Genomic DNA, 11,775 nt, shown 5'->3' with positions numbered 1-11,775 from the left:
AATGACAATCATCTTTCAACTGTGTTTTTGTTTTTGTTTTTGTTACATAAAATAATGAAATGTTGTATTGTGGGAATGGGAGTAATGTCGCGTCGTCTGATTGTTTTATACGTGTTCTTAACTTTTTATTAATTAATTTATTATATTGTTTTCATGAGATTTGGCTTTTTCTTGTTATCTGCTTATGGAGAAAAAAGATGGATACGGGAAAATTTCCACTACTTTTAAATAAAATAATGAAATATTGTTTTCACTAATTATTTTCGCAATATCTTTCTTATTATTTTTATTAATAAAATTCAAATCAAAACATCCAATAAATTGCCTTCGAGTCCAACGGTTCCTTTCGCTTCAACCCACTAGTAAGGCCCATTAAAGCCATGCAAATGGAAAACATATAAGCACATTCTTAGATATGAACAAAATGTGTCTTGTGAGCTCCATAAAAGCCCATCAGTGACGACAAAAAGACCACAGTGGTGACTAGTTAAAGCAAAGACTCAAGTGGTAGTTTTTTTCTTTTTGTAACACTACTCAAGTGGTAGTTTTGAATTTGAGAATTAAGCATCATATGTCATTAATACTTAGATTGAAAGGCAGGAGGAAGAGCCGACTAAATTTATTATCTTTGTATTATAATAAAAATAAATTAAAAATAGATTATTTAGGAGTAAACAAGGTTCAAAAATATGGGAAGAAGAGGATGAACATTGATAAACTCCATGAGCATTAATCAATCGTTTTATATTATAATTCATGCCGGTGCATCTAAGCCAAAGAAACAAATCTTTGTGTGATTTGGTTCTTGTTTGTTAAGTAACAAATGTGCGATGAATCTTCTTAATCGTGCACATATTAAGTAGATGAATTTACGAAGCACCAACACTAGTTAAAGCTAAATGATAATAAAATATAACAAAATTGGAAATATGCTCGTCTCTCAATCTTTTTATAAGCTAAATGACTTCTCGATTCATAAACTATGCATCAAGTACGAGAAACGTTAACGTGACCCACATGCCACACTAAAGCTTCTATAATATATGAAGTTTTAATTCCGTTTCTTTATGTGTCTATGTTTATGCATGTGTCATGCAAGTAGCAATGCCATGCATAGATGGCCCCTCATGCATATATGATGGACATCAAACGGGTCCACGCGTATAGTTTATGTAGTTTCTAATACAAATCATTTGTCCTATTGCTCGAAGTCAAGATGGAGAAAAGTCAAATCGTTACAATTCGTATTTGTAATGCATATGCACACTACAAGAAAACATGAAACTGACGGAAATTCCGACGGCAAACGAAATTCGTCGGAAATTTATGACGCATTTCTGACCTAATACAGATGAACTGTTTATTTTCGCATTCGTCGGTATTTCGTCGGTAATTTTCGATGAAATACCGACGAACATTAATTTATCGGTAACTTTTGACAAAATTTCCACCACTTTCCGAGGAAAGAATATATCCGTTACGCGGCGTTTTTATATGTTTTCTATTTTTTAACTTTCGTCAGAATTTTGTCGGACAATTCTTACGAAATTCCGACGAATGTATATAACCGTTACGCGAGTGATTTTTAAGTTTTGTATTTTATATTGTCGTCGGAATTTCGTCGGAAAATACCGACGGAAAATTTTTAACCGTTTTATTTCCGACAAAATTTCGACGAATATTATTACCGTTGACAGTTTCCGACGAATTTCCGACGGTTTGATGCTTTTCCGTCAGATTTCCTTCGGTTCTGTCGACAATTTTCCTTTACAAATACGTGCTCTCCCTCATTTCCCTCATTCACAATTCATTCTCTCCTCATTCTCTTTACTACAATTCCAAAAAAAAAAAATCATGATTTCTGGAAATTATTATCGTTCGTGGATGGATAAAACTCATTTGGATCCAAATACCAACTTGCTTACGGAAGAATACACAGAAGGCGTTGGAGAATTCATGAGGCTTGTTCAACAACAACCAGAAGCAAATAATGGTATGTTAAGATGTCTCTGCTCTTCGTGCAATAATAATCGGATTATAAAGGAATGAGATGTTTGGACTCATTTATATATGAGAGGGTTTACACGGAATTATAAGGTTTGGTATCTTCATGGGGAAAATGGTTATGAATATGGTAGTACTAGCGAACCTCAGCCTGTTGATAGGTTAGAAGAACCGGATGTAGATTATGGTGTAGGTACTGAGCATATGGTAAATGATCATTATAGAGGGGAAGAACCCAATGAAGAATCGAGGAGATTTTTTGACATGTTGGATGCAGGAAAACAGCCTTTGTATAAAGGTTGTAGAGATGGTCATTCACCCTTATCATCTGCAACTAGATTGATGGGTATTAAGACAGATTATAATTTGGTTAAAGAATGTGTGGATGTGATTGCTGATTTTGTTAAAGGTGTTCTACCAGAGGATAATCTTGCACCGGATTCATACTACGAGGTTCAGAAACTTGTAGCGGGTCTTTGTTTACCGTATCAGGTGATAGACGTTTGTATCGACAACTACATGATCTACTGGAGAGAGGATGAGAACAGAAATAAATGCAAATTTTATGGGAAACTTTGTTATCAGGATACAAGGGGAAGAGTTCCGGTGCCATTCAAAAAGATGTGGTATTTGCCTTTGATGGAAAGATTGAAGAGGTTGTATTAGTCTGAACGCACAGCCCAACCAATGAGATGGCATGCAGAGCACTCCACAGATGGTCAGATTAGACATCCTTCAGATGCAAAAGCTTGGAAACATTTTCAATCAACATATCCAGAATTTGCCCAAGAGAGAAGAAATATTTATCTTGGATTATGTACTGATGGATTCAGCCCATTTGAGAAGCATGGAAGACAATATTCTCTATGGCCAGTGATTCTGACACCGTACAACTTACCGCCAAATTTGTGCAAGCGACGAGAGTTTTTATTTCTCTCCATTCTTGTCCCTGGGCCAGAGCATCCTAAGAGATCATTAGATGTGTTTCTTCAGCCACTGATATATGAGTTGCAACAATTATGGGTTCATGGTGCTGAGACATACGATGTTTCGTGCAAAGAAAACTTTCAGATGCGGGCGGTACTTATGTGGACAATAAGTGATTTTCTCGCTTATGGTATGTTATCTGGATGGACAACACATGAGAGGCTTTCATGCCCATATTGTCAAGATAACACGGATGCTTTCCAACTTAAGCACGGAAGGAAAACGTGTTGGTTTGACTGTCACAGGCGATTTCTACCACCCGATCATCCATATCGTAGAAGTAGGACTTTGTTTACGAAGAACAAGAAGGTGTTTGACAGTCCACCTGAAGAAGTTAGTGGGGAAAATTTGAGAAAACATCTAAGGGATTTTGGTGCACAAAGGACGCCAGATGTAGGTTGGACATGAAAATATTCGAGTCGACGTTGTTGGACTACTACACAATTGGCACAAAAAGAGTATTTTTGGGATCTGCCATACTGGGAGAATCATCTTTTACGACATAATTTAGATGTCATGCATATTGAGAAGAACTTTTTTGACAATCTGATGAACACAATCCTAAACATCCAAGGTAAAACGAAGGATAATTTGAAGTCAAGACTGGATTTAGTCGATATTTGTGCTCGTTCTGAACTTCACGTTGATGAGAACGGTATGACTCATTTTCCCATATACCGACTGGATGCAGCTGCAAAGGAGGAGTTCTTTGATTGGATTACAGATAGAGTGGCATTTCCAGACGGTTATGCTTCAAATTTGCGTAACTGTGTGGATAAAAGCGAAGAAAAGTTTACTGGCTTGAAGAGTCACGATTGTCACGTAATGATGCAGCGTCTCCTTCCGTTCGCTTTTTCAGAACTATTGCCACGTAATGTTCATGAAGCAATTGCAGGTATATTTTTTACATTTTCCATTGGTTGTCATATTTATTTATGTTTAAATATATATATAATTGTACTTATGAAATTTTTTTTTTATCTGTGTAGGGATAAGTGCATTATTCCGCGATTTATGCAGTAGAGAAGTCAGTGAAGAGGGTATTAGTAATTTGAAGGCTATGATACCCATCATCCTGTGCAACCTCGAGAAGATATTTCCTCCATCATTTTTTGATGTTGTGGAACATCTTACTATTCATCTCGTTAGAGAATTAGAACTTGGTGGTCCTGTGCAGTACTGGTGGATGTATCTTTTTGAGCGTTTCATGCATCATCTGAAGAAGAAGATCAAAAACTTAAGCAAGGTGGAAGGATCTATAATCGCACAGGTGATCAATGAAGAAACTTCAATCTTTGCCTAAAACTACTTTCCATCAGAAGTGCACACAAAAAACCGAAGACCTACTCGGCATGATGATGGAGGGCAAAGGGCAACGTATTATGTTTACATTCCAAACATCTTTAAGGAAATTGGACGACTTAGTGGAAAATCCACAAAGCGAAGACTTACTGAGACAGAGCACACTCATTTGCAAACATATTTGCTCACCAACTATTGAAGATGTTCTACAGTATGAGAGATAAATATTTTTTTCCTATTTCATTGTAAGAATATTCAGTAACTTTTATTTCATACTAATAACATAATTTTTGTATAGTGTTTATATGACAGAGTTGCGTTTGACTTACAAACATGCCACAAAAGAGGAGCTTGAACAACTCAGACATAACGGATTTGCTGGATGGCTTCTTAATTATGTGAGTGTGTACATGTGAAAAAAGAGTTATATGTTTTGTGAAATAACTTTATCACTAACATTTTTTCATCATAGGTGATTGAAGGTTTGGCTAGAGTTGAAGTGTTCGATGATTGGATATGCGAGTTTGTGCGGGGACCAAACTATGTGGTCAAATCATTTCCAAAATATTTCACTCAAGGATACACATTCACAAGGAAAGGTCATTCTAGGACAACTTATGATGCTGGTGTTTCGTCTTCATCCGGTGACGATGTGTACTATGTCAACATTAAGGAAATTTTGGAAATTCAGTATCCTGGTATGGTTGGATTGTGGTGTATTGTATTCTGTTGTGATTGGTACGACAACACTCCAGGTCGAGGAGTGAAAACTGATGCATTTGGTGTTACATCGATTCATTCGCGAAGGAAACTTTAATATTATGATCCTTTCATTCTTGCTTCACAAGCTGATCAGGTATGTCAATTTATTCATAATGGTTTAACAATATAGTTATCGTTTTCAAGTATTACTAATTACTTACAATATATTTACAGGTTTGCTACATCATTTACCCACGGGTAAAGTACATAGACGATCCCTGGGTCACTGTAACGTTAATCAAACCAAGAGGAAGAGTACATGGAAGTTGTGATAACGAACCATTACAACCAAGCTCTACCAGCAACGTGAGTCCAGATGAAAATTCATAAAATTTTGAACTCGTTGTCGATTTATCAGAGTTTGGAGATGATGTTGTTGTGCACTCGGAATCAAAGCCTGAGGTTGGAGAATTTGACGAAGATTCTGAAGATTCTATAGATTCTGAGTAGATTTGTATTTTTTAGAGTTGTTTTTTATAAGTTATTGAAGTTATGTATGTTATTGGAGTTGTTTTTTATACATTAGTAGACTTATATGAGTTATTGGAGGAGTTATGTGAGTTATTGGAGTTGTTATTTTTAATTATAAGTTATTGGAGTTATTCATAACATCTTTCATTAACTCTTATACATCTTTCATTAAAACCATCTGTTTATTATAAAAGTATTTTGTTGGAGCATTATATTGAGGTCTGAAACCCGGTATAAATACTTTCGTCGGTATTCCGTCGGAATTTCGTCGGTATTCCGTCGGAAATTTCTGACCATTTTCCGACGAATTGTAGTTTTATAATTTCGTTTTTCTTATATAATGTAAAAGTGGATACTAAAATACCAAATAACACATATTAGATGTGTAATATAATGTTCAGAGTGGTTTAAATTTATTCAATTATAAGAACTCTATATGTACGTATATATATCAACTTATTCAAAACATCTTTCATAACACTTATATATTTAAACAACAAACATATTTCAAAATCTAATCATATATATTTAATTTGTATAAGAAGAAGTTAAACCAATTTTTTTAAGTTATTCTTTTTAAAACAATCTTTTTTTATAAGAGTTTTTATAAGAGTTTTGTATTAGAGCATTATATTGAAGTTTTGAAACCCTATACCTTCTTTCGTCGGAAAACCGTAGAAAGTTTTATCGGTTTTCGGTCGGAAACTACCGACGCATATAACGACGAATTATTATTCTTCGGCGACACGTTTCCGCAATATTCCGACGAATTACCGACGAAACCTGTCCGACGAAGAATATTTCGTCGGAATTCGGTCGGATTATTTCACAACCCGCGAACTTTTTTCGCGGAAATCATTTCGTTAACCGCGTAAAACTTAATACTCCGACGCATTTCCGACGAATTATAACTGACGGGCCTCTTTCGTCGGAATTTGGTTGGATATCTTTTAATAACATAACCCGACACTTCTTCTTCTTCCTTGCGCGTCTCTCTCTCTCTCTCTCTCTCTCTCCTCCGGCGAACCCCTCTCCCTCCGGAGAAGCCCTCTCCCTCCGGCGAGTCTCTCTCCCTCCGGTGAATCTCTCTCCCTCCGGTGAATCTCGCTTCCTCCGGCGAATCTCTCTCTCAAATCCCTTTCCACAATCATGTAAGTCATCTAACCCTTTTCAACTCAATTTTAATAGTTTTTCATGTTAGATTTAGAGGTTTTTATATAGAATTGAATGTTTTTATATAGAATGGCTAGGATTGAATGGATATAGGAATTTGCATGTTTGATTTTGTGGTTTATATGTAGATTCTAGGTTTTGAATGTTAGATTTGTAGATATTAGGAATTTTATGTATATTTTGTAAAATATATATGTTAATTATATTTTTAAAACGTTTATATATATATATATATTTATACTGTTTATTATACTTATATTAATTATTAAAATTTAAAACTTTATAGAATTGGTGGTTTTATGGTATTTTTGGAAATTTATTTGTTACTAATTTTTATAAAACGTTTTAATAATTTAGTATATATGTTAATTATATTTTTAAAAACATTTATATATATATATACACTGTTTATTATACTTATATAAACTATTAAAATTTAAAAATTATAGAATTTGTGGTTTATTTGGTATTTTGGAAATTTATATATTGTTATATTTTATAAAACGTTTTAATAATTTAATATATAATACTAAAAGCATTGATTATATATATATATAATTTATTAAAAATTTATTGTATACAAACAACTATAAACTAAAATAAATAAATATTTTTTTAATCGTTATTTTTTGGTAGGTCTGAGGATGGTGGTAGTAGACCACGTCGTTCTGCACCCCGAGGTTGGGGTCGGGCAAGTTCAGGTGGTCGGGCTAGTTCAGGTGGGGCTAGTTCGAGGAGTCATACCCAGACTTCAGGCTCGTCGCATGAGAAAAACTCAATCCCGTTTATTCCTCCTCCAGTCCCTCCTCCATTTGTTCCACCGGCTGATCCCACTGCTCCATATGAGCCTGATACCATGCCGGTTGGGCTCCTTTTTCTCCAACCTGGTCGAGACCATCTTCGAGTGCTCCATCCGTATCCACAAGGATACACAGCTTGGTAAAGTTTTTTTTTCTTAAATTTTTAGTTTAATTTTTAATTTTTTTTAAAAAAATTATATCTAACAAAATCTTTGTTTTTTTAAGGTTCAACAAGTCGAAAAATGACATTAGCAGGTGCATCAACCAGATGATGTATTCCATGCTCCGAAAGGGATATCCGACCTACAGTGTGATGCCTAACGACGAGCGCCATTTGTGGTTCCGTAACTTTGCGGTAATTTATAAATTTTAATTTTTTTTTGAGTTTTAATTTTTAATAAATATTATCTAATTTTTTTCCTTGACAGAAACATTTCAATTGGGAGTCAGGCCTCACGGAAACTGTTCGTTTAGCTTTCCACGAAAAGGTAACATAAACTTTTACGAAGCAGATATATGAGTAGAAGCAGCTATGGCTCGCCGGAAAGACACCAAAATTCATCAACCCAACGGTTTGGTTAGATTTGCAGAATCATTGGGTGGACCAGGACACTATAGACAAATCCAACAAAAACTCAGCCAACCGCAAGAGCGATCGTGGCGGGGAAGGCATTTATGTCCACAACCTCGGTGCTTGCAGTATGTCTTCTAAGGAAGATGAATTTGTAAGTTCTATATATATATTTTTCAATTATTTTTTTATATATGTGTTGATTAATATTGTATTTAGGTTGAAGCAAATGCGGGTAATCCTGTTGATCATCTCGAAGTTATGAAAGAGGCGTACACTAAGAAGAAGATGGGGGAAATTCAGAATCTCGTCATCAAAGATGTCATAGACTTTGTGCAAACCCAGAAAGAAGCATTACTTGCTTCTCAGCCTATCTCAGATGACGATTCCTCTGTCGTATCGACGAACATGACCCGAGCTCGAATTAACGAAATGGTGGAAGAGATAATTTTTTTTTATAATTGCATTACTATATTAACTTGATTATTAATATTTATATATATATATATATATATTTTTTTTAATGCGTTTCCAAAGAAGAAAGGTCGTTTGGTTGGTTTGGCTCGGCGTGCTTCTTCTTGTCCTTCCTCTTCACAAGCTTCGTTTGCTCCTCCTGATCCTATGATTATACAGCTGTAGAAACAAGGATGATCGGATTGCGGCGCTGGAGACGCAGAACGCCACAATTCTTGCTGAATTAGCGGGTCAGAAGAAGACAAATGAAGAGATATTGGAGAAGATGAAGCGTTTGTTTCCTGCTGAATTTTCTTAGTTTCTTTTTCTATTTTTAAAACTTTTAAATGTTGTTTTAAATTATGTAAAAACTTTTAAACGTTGTTTTAAATTATGCAAAACTTTTTTCTATAAAATTTTATAAATTCGATTTTTTAGATTTTTATTTTAAAGCAAAATAAAATTTTATAAAATACAATTTATTAAAAAATAATAAATATAAAAGACCGACGGAAAATATATCGTCGGAAATTTGTCGGATATTTCCGATCGACGTCTTCGTCGGAAATGTCCGAGGAACGGAAATTCCGACGGCCTACGTTCCTCGGACATTTCCAACGACTATGTTTCGTCGGAAATTTCCGACGATAATGTTTCGTCGGAAATTTCCGACGATAATGTTTCGTCGGAAATTTCCGAGAGATGTGTGTCGTCGGAAAAGAAATACTTTTCTGATGACAAATATGGTCGGACATATTTCCGATAAATTTTCGATGAACATTTTCCCGACGAAATGTGTTGTTGGATTTGCGTCGGAATATCAGGCGTCGGTGTCGCTCGGAATTTCGTCGTAGTTTGCGACGAATCTCCGACGAACTTTTTTTTTTCTGACGAATTCATTCCGACGATTAGTTTCGTCGGAATTTCGTCGGAATTCTCCTAAACAAACGAAAATACCGACGAATATAGCCGTCAGAAATCGCTTGTTTTCTTGCAGTGGCATTTTGATCACTATATGTGTATATATGTAGATGTTATATGTTTTTGTGTCATGGCATGTGCAGTTATATGGCCTTACTCATGAAGCCCACGTGACTCAAAGCTTGGTTCAAACTCTGGATGTTACATAATCAATACGTTGATACAGAAATTCATTTATATATTAAAAGAATTTGGGTCCTAACTAAACTGAATATGATTCAAAGCCCTTGGTGAGTTAAGAAACTCGACAGGTAACGAGTATGAGACCGTCCTTACGCATTATCTTATCCAATCTATCACACGTAATGAAAGTTGAATCCCCTTAAAACCGTTTGAAGAAAACTCCACTCAATAATTTGTTAAGTTTGCTCTATTTACATTCATTTTTCAAAAAATTTTTTTTGCTCATTTTAGTTAATTGCCTGCGCTCAAAGTTCTTGACTATGAGTCTTTAGACCATGATTAAACCGGTAAAAATCTCACTCTAAGAACCCCGGATTAATCATTCTCTTAGAGTAGAGTTCTTATCGGAAGTTAAAATACTGTTTCTTAACTTTTAACTAAAAAAGATAATAACTGATTCTTAAAATTCTTATTTAATAACCGGTTCTTAGTTAAAAGTTAAGAAACAGTTTCTTGACATCCGCTAAAAACACCATTCTAAGAAACATGGGTTAATCATGCTCTTACTGGTGGAACTGATTTTCAGATTATTAAGTTTCATGACATTAAATTAAGTTTATTTACTTACTTAGCGACGTTACATTAGGTTTACACTAATCTTGGAATCAACATTTACGTATCAATTTAAAACAGTTCATAAATATTAACATCATAATGATATACCATTAAACAAATTCTATATGATTAGTTTGCAACTAATTAAGTTGACGTACCGATTTAATTCTTATAATATGATATTATCATTCCATGTTGCTTAATAATATTTGCGAGTAAAGACCATGATAAACGATGAAAGTTTCTGGTACAAGGACTACATAAATCTCAGTTTGTATAGTTATGGTCGGTCATATGCGATGAAGACTTTTAAGTATATGACTTAATTAACCAAGGGATGGTAGCATAGTGGCAATTTTTTGAGGTTTGGTGTGTATCCACATCAGTCATGAGTTCGATTTCTCTTGTGAATTAAATTATCATCATTTGGCCAGTCTGAGATTGAGTTTCGGTCCAAGTGGTTTGCATGGTGGATTGTAACAGATGATCGGTTCATCCTCTGGCATTAGTCGGAAGGTATTCCAAACTCGGATCAAACAGTATGGTAGTCAGTTCACTTTGTAACACTAAGTGTGTTCCTCCTGAAATCGACCGAATCAACCGATAGGATTTATAAAAAAAAAAGTAGATGACTTAATCAGTATTACTCATCACAGATTCTCAAATCCAACCAAATTCAAGGACCTCATGTGTAGATGGCTTGTCTGATCCTTTGAGTTCACTCATATGACCCATCTTGGACCTCTTCTGAGCTTCTTCTTGTCTAAGTTTATCAATCCTGTTTTTTTACCTTTTTTTTTGCCAGGGTTCTATTTGTATAGATTAACTACTCTTGTAGACTAATCTTTCATTTTTAATTATATTTACATATTTAGCAAAAAAAAAAATCCAACCAAATTCTCAATCTATAGTATTTCTGAAAGTACATACATATATCGATTACATTTTTAATCGAATTATTTATTAATTCAGACAGACAGATTTTTTGGGGGACTCAACCACCAAGTTAATGCTCTTCACATGTAAGGATCATTTGCCGTTACGGCCGGTATAGCCGAGTATCATGGTCAAGTTAAATAAAATTTCGGTTAGTAAAGTTGTATTTATATTAGTTCGTAGTCTTCGTAGTAGTACCAGCAAAGCTCATGGCATTTGCGATTTATATATAATTTAGTTGTAAATATTATATATATTCTATCTATAGTAGGCTTAGCATCATAATCTTTGACCGGTATCTTATACTGTATAATGATTAGGCTATGACATGACACTTTGTCCTACTTTATTATCCAATATAAATTACACAAAATAAATAAAATGGTTATAGTGCATTTTCTCTTTAAATGATTGGAGACTTTTAATTTCTAACATTTCCCAAATAATTGATTTAGACATTTAGTAATTATGATTGGAATTGCATTTATATTTTTAAATATCTAATCATTGTAATCATTGGACCATGGTATTTGTTAGCATCGCTTTAAGAGTCGATCATTGTATAGGTTTAAACAGTTGTAAAATGATCCAATATAT

The sequence above is a fragment of the Brassica napus genome, chromosome C3 (genome assembly GCF_020379485.1).
Source record: "Brassica napus cultivar Da-Ae chromosome C3, Da-Ae, whole genome shotgun sequence".
In the NCBI taxonomy this organism is placed as follows: Eukaryota; Viridiplantae; Streptophyta; class Magnoliopsida; order Brassicales; family Brassicaceae; genus Brassica; species Brassica napus.
Note: the sequence above shows the minus strand (reverse complement) of the source record.